We start from the raw sequence: 14,720 nt of genomic DNA, 5'->3' as shown, positions 1-14,720 counted from the left end.
CCCTCTCTTAATAACATAATTACTTTCATATATTTCCTGGGCTGATTATTTTGTTATAAACACACACTCGATTAACTCACATTAAATCGTTATTCATAATCCTGGATATGTTACTAATTTCGACAATACTTTTTATAATTAAAACCCCACATTATGCCTCTCTCTCCTACTTATATAATATATTTGATATATGGTCTGGGTTTATGATATCATTACAAACACACCAATCAAGTAACTCATATTTCATCATTTTTCATAATTCTTGGATATGTTACTAATTTCGACAATAATTTTCATAACTTTAACCCACTATGTCACTCCCCCTTACTTAAATAATAACTTTGATATATTGTCTTGGCTGATTGTTTCATTAAAAACAAATCAATCAATTCTGGGTATTCTGATAGTATATGTGTTTCACCTATCTTATCCAATCCCGGGTGACGCCGCATATTCTGCTAATATATATATCGTTCACCTATCTCATTCGATCCCGAGCGACGCTGGGTATTTTGCTACTATATGTTTTCCACCTATCTCATCCAATACTGGGCGACACTTTCTTACAGTATATATTTGCACATCTCATTCAATCCCGGAACTTACTTCATGTCCGCCACCCCACTGTAAAAATATACATGAAATAATGTAATGTTTAAATAGTAAACTGTTTCAGCCATTTCCGGGACCCACTTTATATCCCGAACGCACTGCTAAAAATTTATATGAAATAATGTAATGTCTAAATAGTAAACTGCTTCAGCCATTTCTGGAACTGATTTATAATCCCCACCCCACTGTTGAAAATATACATGAAATAAAGTAATGTATAAATTGTAAACTTTTTCAGCCATTTCCGGGACCGACTTCTTGTCTCCCATTCATCATTAAATAAAATAATGTCCAAAACATAAATGGTTGCAGCCATTCCCGGAACCGACTTCATATTTCCCACCCCAATGTTAAAAATATACATCAAATAAAGTAATGTGTAATGCGTAAACGGTTTCACCCATTTTCGGGACTGATTTAATATCCCCCACCCCACTGTTGAAAATATACATGAAATAAAGTAATGTTTAAATCGTAAACGGTTTGAGTAATTTCCGGGACTGACTTTATATCCTGTAACACACTGCTTAAAATATACTTGAAATAAAGCAATGTTTTAATCATAAACTGTTTCAGCAGCTTTTCGAAAGTAATACATAAAAACATTAACACGATTAGGGTTTAGGCAACCATTGCTTCAACGCGAATTTCTGAGTGTAGTATCAGTTTCAATGTTCCAGTGATTAAATCCACCCTTTTTTAGTCTTTGTTAATGGAGGAGAAATCCTTCATTACTGATACCAATTTTTATTTTTGTTATTGACCAGACTGCCCCTTTTGGGGAGCTGGTTTCCCCCTAAATTTTTAACCGAACTTATGTCCAATTCCGCCCTTGTGGGGAGGCAAGTAAGCAAAAAAAATCAGAACGATCATTTTCCAGGGCATTTTGTAATTAAATCAGAAATAACTTTTTTTCCAGTTACTTTTTTAATATTAAAACTTTGTTACATTAAACATGGAACCTATTCACAATGCCTCCCCATATGACAGATTTAGACACCAGGGTCGTATTTTAACGTGGAGAAAAATTGTCTTAGTCTTATTTCTCTTCCACTGAGAGAGAAGAAATTGAAATGCAGCACCTGAAGAAAGATACTACACTTTGATCTTAGACAAAAGACCCAGAAAGGCAAATCATTTTTATTAGCTTTCCGTCAACGGCGACACCAATTTTTGTTTTATATTTCAATTTTTTCCTTTTCAAGGGTGACAAGGTTTATTTGGAATATTCCACTTCCCTTTTTAGGGATGCACAGCATGCTAACGGACGGAGCGATAAGCGTACTAATATAATGATGATGATGATGATGATGATGATGATGATGATGATGATTCTGATTTCTTTTATCAACGTCTCTCTTGAAAGGGATGGCATTCATTTCCAGGGGGTTTTCCTCTATCTCGGCTCCAAAGCTTCAAAGATCAAGCTTTTTTCTAAGGATGTTGGTGGTACCTACAATAGCAGTGATCTGAAGGCCACCTAAAACATCTGAGGTTTGTAGTTTTTTCAATTGTCCTTCCAGACGACTTGATACTACTCCTAGTGTACCAACTAGAACCGGCATTATTTGTGTTTAACCCCGTATATACGCCTTTTCTCTAAGGCCAATGGAACATAATTGCTCCACTTCTCGTTTTCTTTTTCTCTCACATTCCTCTCCCAGGGTACTGAAAAGTCAACAATCTGCCAGTTTTTTTAGACATTATCAATGATGACCAAATGACGATTATGTTCTAATTGCTTGGTCGTTATCACACTTTTGTCCCAGCATACCTCTACCTTGCCATCCTCACTTATTCACATATCATCAGACACCCCCTCAAACCATTTTCCAGCACACTTCACCCCAAACTTCTTACACCCCTCCCAATATATCCGGAGTCCCATACGATCGTGTCTTTTGTGGTATTCTCTCTGGGTCAGTTCACTAAACCCTGCTGCAAGGTGCGCAGTTGACTCTGAGGTCTTACAATAATTCCGGCATTTTGCAGCAAATTCCTCTCCTAGAATCACTTTTTGAACAATCGCGTTCCTAATGCCTGCTCTTGCGCTGCACAAACAAAAGCTTAATTACTCGTAGTCAGATACTCAGCTCTAAGCCATTGCCATGATATTTCATCAGCCACCTGCTATATCCTGGAATAACCTTCCATGCATTTTCTTCCTAGCCAGTTCCTCTGCGCTTTCTCTACCCATACGTTTCACATAATCAGCCTTTGGTCTAATATACCTCCACTTCACTGGCAACAACCATAAGCATCCAATCCTCACTTCTAACCACATGCTTCTTCAACAGCTCCTCGGTTCTAACACAATCTTTTACACTTTTCAATCCTCTGCTACCGTCTTTCCTCTTTTGATACAACCTTACAACGCTACTTTGAATGTGAAATATACTACACATTGCTAAAACCTTTTTTGTTTTGATAGCCATGGCCTGCAACTCCTTGTAATACCATTCTAAAATTCCCGCACTGTATCTCAAATCACTGACTGCCTATGAATTCACTGCTTTCGTTAGGTTTCCTCCATACAGTTTCAATTTTGCTATCAGTTTCACTCGTCTAAGATACTCCTTCCTGACTTTCTCCTTCATTTCTCTATTCATGATGCCTACACCCTCCAACACTCCCAAATATCTTCTAGTTCTTTCATGATTTCTCCATTTTGCAGCACTATTCCATTCGAATGAAACTTTACTCCTATTTTCATCACGAGCACCGCACATTTACTAATCCCAAACTCCATCCCGATATCTTTTGAGTATGTCCCCACAAGTTCTACCAGTATCTCCATTTCCTTTTCATTTCTACAGAACGTCTTCAAAGCGTCCATAAACAGTATATGGTTGAGGCGCCTGCCACAAGATCCAAAGTTATACCCCAGTTTTTCTCTCTTCGTTAAAAAAATAAGTGGCGATAACGAATCTCCTTGGAATATTCCACGTTTAATGTCAACCGTCCCCATCACCTCTCTGTTTTCTGTCAGCACCGTTTTCCTTTGAGTAATACTTGTATCCAAAATCCCTACCAAATTCCCAGCAACCTTCATAATCAATAGTGTTTCACGTATCCATGAACGAGGAGCCATGTCATAAACCTTTCTGTAATCGATCAATGTTACGCTCAGATTCCTATTCTTCTTCCTTGCATCCTACATTAATGCTTTATCAATGAGTAGTTGCTCGTTGGTACCCCTCGAGCCTTTCCGACACCTTTTCTGTCCATCAGGGAAAACACCATTGCTCACAAGATGTTCATAATTTTTTTTTCTGCAAAGCTTCCAGTTAACAGTTTCCCCATTAATGGTAAACATGTAATTGACCTATAATTATTGGCATCTGTTCCCTTTGCAGGATCTTTCCTAATCAATGTTGTTCTTCCCTTTACAAGTCAATCTGGGGCATCTCCCGGCTCTACGACCCTTTGCCTCTGCAGCAGCTATAGGTGGATGAAGGCATTCGAACTGTTTAAACCAGAAGCCACTCACTCCATCTGGACCAGGTGCCTTCCAGTTTTCCATCCTTCGTATGCCAGCCTTCACATCATCAATGGTTATCTCAACGTTCTTCATCTGCTGCATTCCTGATAGCCTTTTTTAATCTCTCCCAACAAGCTGGCATTATTATATCGCCCTTCGACAGACAAAATCCCACCCCAGAACTTCCTGGCATCTTTTGCATTTGGAGTGTTGTTATTTTCCGCCTGTTTATTACCATTTAATTCTTTATACAGCTGAGACTGATTGTTCTGGAAAAGGTTGCTCTGCCGAAACGCAACACAATTTCCAATAAAGTTCCAAATTTTCATACCACCAGTGTGGATCTTTTCTTTCAACAGTTTTAGAACGTTCGTCCTTTCCTTTTCCAGCAATCTATCTTTCAAGCTCATCCTTTGCTTTCTGTCCTATTTAACTCCCTTTTCTTATTTCTTCAATTCTACCAATGTCTTTCCGCTACCATTTATTACTTTCTACAAGCCGCCTCTGCCAGTGTGGCCTTCTACCCTTCATTTCTCTCTTTTTCTTCTGTATTAAGGCAAGAGGATTCGCAATAACGTATGACGCTGCATACGGAAGCCTGTTAAGTTCTGTAATCGATATGTTCTTCCTTATGATGTTGTGAATTACACCTTGAACTATTTTTACCTTTTGCATGTCACTACTCTTAATAATAATAATAATAATAATAATAATGATAATGATAATGATAATAATAATGATAATGATAATGATAATAATAATAATAATAACAATAATAATATTAATAATAATAATAATAATATTAATAATAATAATAATAATAATATTAATAAAATAATAATAATAACAATAATAATAATAATAACAACAATAATAATAATAATAATAATAATATTAATAATAATAATAATATTAATAAAAATAATAATAATAACAATAATAATAATAATAATAACAATAATAATAATAATAATATTAATAATAATAATAATAATATTAATAATAATAATAATAATGATAATAATAATAATGATAATGATAATGATAATAATAATAATAATATTAATAATAATAATAATAATAATATTAATCATAATAATAATAATAACAATAATAATAATAATAATAATAATAACAATGATAATAATAATATTAATAATAATAATAACAACAATAATAATAATAATAATAATAATAATAATGATAATAATAATAATGATAATAATAATAATAATGATAATAATAATAATAATAATAATAATGATAATAATAATAATGATAATAATAATAATAATAATAATGATAATAATAATAATGATAATAATAATAATAATAATAATAATGATAATAATAATAATAATAATAATAATAATAATAATAATAATGATAATAATAATAATGATAATAATAATAATACTAATAATAATAATAATAATAAAAATAAATAAAAAATAAAAAAAATTAAAAAAATAAAAATAAAAAAAAACTTTACAAGATAATAGAAAAACCCAGATATATTTTTATATCCTGGTAGGTGATATTTGTTTGGGTCAGCGTTAAGGAGAGAGAAGCTAATGTATATTTCGGAAATATAAGTCAATGATAAAATATTCCTGTATACGTGTAAAGATCGAATTTTCGGTTTTGCTAGCTAAAACGAAATGAAAATACGTGAATCAATAAAAATTAAAGCCTAATAAAATAATAATAACAATAACTATAATTATAATGATAATTATAATACTATAAGATAGTAATAATACTAATAATTACTATTATTATAAATATAATAATAATACTTATTCTAATACTAATGATAATAAATAATACTTATAATGATAATACAAAAACCATACTACTACTAACTGAGAAATATATAATAAAGTGATGATGATAATAACAAAAATAATAATAATAGTAATAACAACAACAATAATAAATAATAGTGATGTTGATAATAGTATTAATAATAATAATAATAATAATAATAATAATAATAATAATAATATGTATATATATATATATATATATATATATATATTATAATAACGATGGTAATGACAATAATGCCGATAAAAATTGCAATAACAATAGTAATAATGATGATGATTATAACAATAATTAAGACTTTACAAAAATCATTATTTTCATCAAATATTAATTACTACGAATGCCATCCTCATTGAGCTATATGTAATTTACAATTTAAAATATACATGCTAAGTATTATAAATTTAAATACACGATTACAGTAACGAATTAACATAAGAAGGTGGGGTTAATCTAGCACATAAGATAATAATATATAGGTGTACATAAAAATACATTAGTGTCAAGAAACGGGACGAATATATAAACATATAAGCTTACAAAAACAAAAACGGCAAAAATTTAAAAACCAGAGGTAAAAATTACAGAAATAAGAGGCTAATATATACATATATGTATATAGAGAAATAAAAAAAGGAAAACCCGAGTTATATCAACGTTGTGTCTTTATTTTGAGACTTCCTAAATAAAGACAAACGTTTATAACACATTACTCAGTTTGTTCCTTTTATATTTCTCTATTTTTCGGAATATTATTTCTGTTATTCTCATCATATATGTGTATGTAAACACGCACACAATTGCACACACTGCACCCACGTATATTAATTTTCGCAATTGTATATGGCTGTAAAAGGCTGATGCAATGCGATTGAAACTTAGATATATAGTGAGAAAGCTAAATTCTGATAGATAACAAGAGAGATAGACGATTATGGAATTCTGAATCAAAAGAAGTGAATGAATTAAAAAAAACATCGAATGTTACAATTTCGCACTATATAGGAGTGAGGGTGAAGTCTGGGATTCTTAAGGGAAGTAGTTATATTTTTACTTTTATACTTGAATACAAACGAATAGATGTGTGAAATATCCCCAAGGGGAAAATCTGAAAGAATTAATTGATGAAAATAAAAGGTTTTAGTGGCAGACATTTTTATGTTTAATTAAATCAAATCTTAATTATCTAAATGGATTCAATCGAACTTCGGAGAGGTTTACGTGCTTCTCTATTATGACACATTTTAATGACATCAGATACAATCGTTGTCAAACACCGAAAACTATTACATCAAGTTCTGCTCGCAAAGACAAATTGTTTAAGGGAACTTAAAATCATATTCGTCACAAAACCCGCTTGTGAAACATAAACTCTGCCTTAGATGACGACGTCGATGTTACAGTCTCATACAAACAGGGACTAAAGTTCTGCCGCTATTAAATATTAAAGTCTACAATAGTTATCCCTATTATAATTGCTGGTCGTCTTAGCACGTGCCTTTGATGTCATTATCCTAGAATAAAAATATTCTGTAATTGAATTAGTTTTGTTCACAACATTAACACCACTAAATTGTAAAAAAAGGATAAACTAGTGACGGAGAGACAAATTAGTTATATCTTTCCATCACATATTACATATTCGATGCCATCGTGTAAAGCCAAATGTACAACTGTTTACAATCACTGTCTTTCATTGAAACATGCCCCACTCGCAACACAATTAGAAAGATAACTTTCTGACTCTTAATTATTTTTAGATACAAATAGAAGATGTACCAGAAAAAAAGAGTAAAAAATACGAACAGAAGCTGAAATGTTTATTGAATTTATGTTTTAACTGAAGTAACTATTTCGCATTATAAAACTGTAGACAATGTATGACGAGCTAACCGCTATCACGAATATAACATACTTCAATTTTTTTTGGGGGGGGGCAGTGTTTTGTCATTTGCTTCGGTCGATGAGAGAGAGTTCGTGTTGTTCGTTGCAGAAAGAGGGTGAAGAAGAGAAATACTCAGCATTGCAAATCAAGGTCAGGAAGAAAGGAACAGAAAGAAAAAAGAACTGAAAATAGAACATTCTGCTTCAAACCATTTCGGCGTTATGGCTGAAGGAAGGTTCGACCTAAAATTAGTACCGGAATATGACAGAACTACATCTATTGTAAACTGGCTAGAGAGAGTGGACCTTATCTGCAAGATCTCGTGAGTTGACAAAGTTGAACAGGGCATCCCCTTGCGACTAGATGAGGGAGCTTTCAACGTCTACCAACAGCTGTCAGATGCAGAGAAGAATAATGTAACACGGGTGAAAGATGCACTGCGAAGAGCCTTTGCGTTTAACCCATTTGAGGCATACAAACAGTTTTTAAGAAGCACCTTACATTCGGACTAATCGGTAGATGATTTCTAAGCTGCGTTAACAAAGCTCTTCAGCTTGTTGGGAGGTATCCTAAGCCAGACACTGAAATATGCATTCATGGCCGGGCTTGCTCCCTATATCCAGGAGTTGCTGCGTGCATCTACTGATATCAACCAGATCCCAAAAGAAAGTATGCTCAGCCGAGCAAGGTCCGTAGTGAATAACGAACGGGTTGCAGCCGCTGTCGACAGGTTAGACACGGAAAAAGGCGTCTACACAAGCCCTCTGAGAACTCACTGCAGTGCCCAGTTGATCTGAAATAAACCATCTTGCTAAACACTGCCAGTTCGAACGATCAAGGCAGCGCCGTACACCATGCATTCGATGCTGCCGATGTCAGAAAGAGGGACACATCCGTGGAAATGTCCGAAAAACAGAAACAGGGGCGAGATGTTAGCGCCACTCTCGCCCCGAGTAGGATAAGAACTGACCTGCCAGTGAAGCGAGTGTGTGTCAACGGAGTGATTCGGGACGCATTGATTGACTCTGTGTGTACCCGATCTCTAGTAAGGAGTACGTTTTTTGATCCAATGAATGGACACAAGATAGAGGTCTGACTGTTGAGAGAAAGAGTATTACCAGCAAAGGAGCGACAAAGGTTAGTTTGCAGGTGGATAAAAGGATTCTGGTGGTGGTGGAAGTTCAGGGATGGAGATCTATTGCTTAGAATTGATGTCATCTGCCTGTTGGCTGGCGTTCATATAAATGAACACGGTGAGGCCAATTTCACAAAGGAAGTTTGCGATGTCGCTACTGCTGTTACAGTGAAAATAGAACGACCTGACTTTGATGTCGTATTCGACTCGACTAAGAAACATTGGATTGCAATGGTCAGTAAGCAGCCGCCACAACAGCTGATCAATCAGACACCTGAATATACCGTGCCCAAACACATTCGAAGGACTATGAATGCGAATTTCAAACTTGGATTCGCAATGGATAGCTGATAGCATTACCCGGAGAAAAAGCTTGGTCCACAGAAGGGATTAATCACACTAATGGCGATTGTTCAGCATAACAAGGGAAAAGTGCGGCCTGTTATGAATTACCGCGAACTAACGAACATGTGACGCATACACGGCACGTGCGGATGTATTTTCGGAAAAGCTGAGATACTAGCAGGGGAAGGGATCCGACGTGCCACTGTTGGACTGGAAAAATGCTTACTTTCAGGTAAATGTGCACCATTTTTATGGCCGTTTCGAACCGTCGTTGTGAAAGGGGAGAGATACTGCCTAACTAGGATGGGATTTGGGCTTAATGTAGCTCCCTTCATTATGTAGGCAATTGTGAAGGCTGTTTTGTCCAAAGATGCAACTGTTCAAGAAACAACATCAGCATATATAGATGATTTATACATCAACACCATCGTGGCGCCTGCGGAACGAGAGAAGCAACATTTTCTTCGGTTTGCAAAGCAAAGAACCAGAGCGGTTTGAAGATGGCGCACGAGTGCTAGGATTGGAAGTCGTGTGGAGAGCGTGGCACTCTGCGATGGAAGCCTGGTAGTATGATTCCAGATGTTCCAGAGATTGTGACACGTCGACCCATTTTCGCCCTGTATGGGAAACTGATTCGGGCATCTGCTAGTGTGTGGGTGGCTACGAGCAGAAACAGGAATCAAAAAGCGACGGGCCAACACCGTGAGATAGGGATGGGACGATACCACAGAGGATGTTCCACTTCAACAACTGCTCCAGGAAACAATAGCCAGGGTGAAGCAGAGCGATCCCTCACAAGGTCTATGGTGTGTAAACGGACAAGACGTAAATGTATGGGTGGACGCAAGTTCCCTAGTGACAGGCGTGCTCCTGAACGTGACACTATTGTCTTCAAAGATGCATGTTGGCTGCAATCCATGAACGACGTGCAACATATTAACTTGGTTGAACTTGATGCAGCCTTGAAGGACATCAACCTTGCGTTACACTGAAAGTGCAAATTTATACACTTAAAAACGGACTTGGTAAGTGTGTATCACTGATTAGTGGACACGTTCACTGGAAAAACAAGATTACGCACAACGGCAACCAGCGAAATGTTACTCCGACGATGATTGGATACGATATAATCACTGGTAGAAGAGTATGGACTTTCAATAGATATTGCTCTGGTCTCGTCGAGTCAGAACTTGGAAAATCCCATGACACGTGTTCCACAAAGGTTGCTCGATAGGATAAACTCCGCCTGTACCTCTGACTTATGCTGCAAAGAGTAAGGCAATGACTACTAGTCAGACCATGGCACTGCATAAGAGTAGTGGGCATCCAGCCATCCGACGCACAGCATATTTCGTTCGGCGGGTTTGCCCAACAATTACCAAAGCTGATGTGAGGTCAGCTATCGGAGAATGTGAGGAATGTCGGATTATTGATCCGTCTCCAGTTAATTGGACACCAGGAGAATTGGTGGTACAAGCTAATTCGAAAATGCTGGGGATGGATATAGCACACTTTAACGGCAAACATTTCCTGACACTCACCGATTGCGGTCCAGTGCGTTTTACCATTTGGCGGATGCTGTCGCAGCAGGACTCAAGACACATCATTCAGCATCTTGAGTCGATATTTTTTAGCGTGGCCCACCTCAGCAACTGCTTACTGACAAAAACACTGCATTTACCAGTAAGGAATTCAAGGAGCTTTCCGCTGGTTGGAGAGTACGGCTGAGGTCTCGGTGTACATACGTGTTAGCAGGCAATGGCATTGTAGAACGATGCCACTGCAGTATTAAACGGATTGCAACCAGAAAGAGATGCACTGTTCAGGAATCAGTGTATTAGTGCAATGCCACGCCCAAGGACGATACATCATCGTAGACTGCCCTGCCAAGATATAAAGTAAGGGTGAAGAACATCGACCCAGTACCCACGTTACCAGCCTCCGCACAAACCCATGGGTAAAACCGCCAGCTTAACGATGCACATCCAAGTTCCAAGAAGGAACAGTAACGGAAGTGATCAACGCACAAGCCATTGGTGTTGATGGTGTCCCGCGCCATTTGAAGGGTATAGGACCCCGGACATATGCCATCTCCCCTGGTTGTGCAAATGATGAAGTTGCACATGACACTGCATTTATTACACTTCCTGGCCGACAACCAACCCAAAATGGAGAACCATCGGAACACCGACCAGATGCCATTCAACCTGGCACAACAGATGGGACTTCAGATGATACTGAGTGTATGACACGGCCTGGCTCACAGACAGCACAGAATCGAGAGATCCCAGCACCATGATTGCGGTGAAGTACACGCCGAATATTACCAGCACGATCATGCACATGTTGTAATCAGGAATCAGAGAGGAGTGTAGCTGCATCAAGTTCAACCAAGTTTATATGCTGCACGTCGTTCGTGGATTGCATCCAACATGCATCTTTGAAGACAATAGTATCACGTTTAGGAGCCAAGCGCTATCACGTCTAATGCACAAATTACACTGCGCATGGGTGATGGAACAGGGACTCCGGTTTGTACTCGTTTGCATTGTTTTGCACCCTCGCAGATATAAAAGACGTCGGATATTTTTTGTGTGTGCGGGAAGTATTTTTTCATTTGCTTCGGTCGGTGAGAGAGATTTCTTGTTGTTCAGAAAGAGGGTGAAGAAGAGAAATACTCAGTACCGCGGATAGAGGTCTAGAAGTAAGAAACAGAAAGAAGAAAGAACTGAAAATAGAACATTCTGCTTCAAACCATTTCAGCGTTCGACCTAAAATTAGTACCGGAAGATGACAACATCTATTGTAGACTGGTGAGAGAGAGTGGACCTTATTTGCAAGCTCTCGGGAGTTGACAGAGTTGAACGGGTCCTCCCCTTGGGACTAGCTGGAAGAGCTTTCGACGTTTATCAACAGCTGTTAGATGTAGAAAAGAATAATGTAACACGGGTGAAAGATACACCTTACATTCGGCCGAGTCGGGAGATGGGTTCTACGCTGCGTTAACAAAGCTCTCTAGCCTGTTCGGATTAGTGTTTTATTTTCTTAAAGTGACAATAACTTTTTAAACATATTAATGTCAAAATTTCTAAAAGAAACTCGTCTGTGAAGATTCGGTTATTTTTGCCGATGGTGTGCTTCCCTTTATTATACACTGACGTTGCAGATTGAATCTAAAATAACTTCTTATTTAATCCGTAATATTTCACGCTTGACATCTTATTTATTTATTTAATTATTTATTCGTCAAGAGAATGTAGGGTACTATTGCTAATTTCGTGGAGTCATAAGAATCGGCACCTGCGGCTTCTCCCGAATTAAGTTCTCCCGGCTCGTTGCAGACAAATCCTTATATATGGGACTTCCGTTCGGGTCGTGTCGTAACACAATCTTTTATGTTCCAGTAGAGAACAAGTCTATTAAAAAAATAACGCTGACTGCGGCAACAGAAGAAATAATTAGTTTTGGGTCAGGATCAAAACGGGTCGAAATCGATTTCGCAAGACATGTCTTACGCGACTGAAAGAGGAATCTTGGGGAAATCACAATTTGCCGGCATCTAACACTATTCTTAAACAGAAGTGATTTTTATATTATATTATATAAAATCTTATTTTCTACATAAAAGCGTTGGTGACTGGAGTTCTTATTTATATGGATCTCCATAAAGGCAAGATTAAACACTGAATCAGTTTTATATAGGAATATCGAACTATTTTAAAAGGATACGGTGAATGCGTCAAAAACTACTCAGTGGAAACAATTTTGGTTCTTTCGGCTATTAAAAAACCAACAAACTCAGAATAGATACTACACCTAATACTTTGTAAAAACATACCTATAATTCAAGTCAGAGGATAAAATTAATCAGTTACGCCAAACGATATAAATATATAATTTACACAGACGAGTTTGTTTTAGTAATTTTGACATTAATATGTGTAAAAAGTTATTGTCACGTTGAGAAAATTAAACAAATTACTCGCGTTAGAATATGCCGAAAGAACTGAAAATATGCGATTTTTTTAAACTGAAATGCAATTAAAAAAAAAAAAGCAAAAATCTCACAATACAACAATGCTTTCTCGTTTAGCACTTACATCTAATGAAAACTGATAAACCATATATATATATATATATATATATATATATATATATATATATATATATATATATATATATATATATATAAAGAAAATGACGATATAAATTATATAAACTATATAGAGAGAGATTTATTCATTTATTCGATAAAATTATACATTAATTAGTAGTGTCGGGTAAGTGATAAATCTTCATATAATGGTATTTCGAAGCCTAATGCCTCTCATCAAAAGAGGAGAGAAAATGCTAAGTAATATAATAGGGATTCGACGTCTAATTATGGTTACCTTAGGAGCGAGAGTAAATATTAAGATTGCTTAGGGAACTTCTGATGAGGAGAAGTAGGCTCAGAAATACCATGATATAAAGAGTTCTCACTTACTCTACACCTCTAATTTTATGTATAACCTTATTGAATAAATGAATATATATATATATATATATATATATATATATATATATATATATATATATATATATATATAAGTTTCTGAAGATGAGAACAGTAGTCCAAGGAATAATAATACGAATACTAATACAAACTATATATATATTAGTACATAGATTTATATCGTCACTTTCTTTATTGATTTATATATAAACTCCCAAATAATTTTTTGAGCTTTGCAGTACCCCAATGGTCTCCTCCCAAGGGATCCATATTATTCCCTTTCTTTAACACTCTCATATATATATATATATATATATATATATATATATATATATATATATATATACCCGTTCACGTACACCTTTCACGATCATTAGATAGAATCGAGCAATTGCATCGTAAACGGACAAGACCAGACCAAAAGTGGGGTTCGATGTACTGCATCTCGTCAGTGACGTGCTCCGACATAGGCGCGACCCCAGGTCGTCGCACTCATGAAGTATGCAATACAGGACGTGATGTAGGGACGTGATGCCCCTCAACAAATAGGTTGTTTCAAAATCGTGTCTGAGGAGTCGGCTAATTTCAGTTAAAATTTGTAGATGTGATATCTATCGCCTGCATACCAGCAGTAACTATCTTAGTTGTATAGGATGCGTTGCTTGTCACATCGTAGAATGTAGAACTGCATGAAAATATAAGAATTTAAAATCGGGACATAGCCAATAGATTTCGCCGTGACCCATATGGTTAGGTCGTCAGTATTGAACACTTCATGAGTGGGACGACCTGGGTTCGCGCCTCTGTCGGAGCACGTCACTTATGAGATGCAGTACATCGAAACCCACTTTGGGTCTGGCGTTGTCCGTTGTCGATGCAATTGTCCATTCTATCTAATTCTGGGTTCTAGCTTTATCGTGAAAGGTGTATGTGAATA

Source organism: Euprymna scolopes, chromosome 22 (genome assembly GCF_053919585.1).
Source record: "Euprymna scolopes isolate OS-2025 chromosome 22, ASM5391958v1, whole genome shotgun sequence".
Classification (NCBI taxonomy): domain Eukaryota; kingdom Metazoa; phylum Mollusca; class Cephalopoda; order Sepiida; family Sepiolidae; genus Euprymna; species Euprymna scolopes.
The sequence above is the reverse complement of the archived record's forward strand: the minus strand, read 5'-3'. Positions refer to the sequence as shown.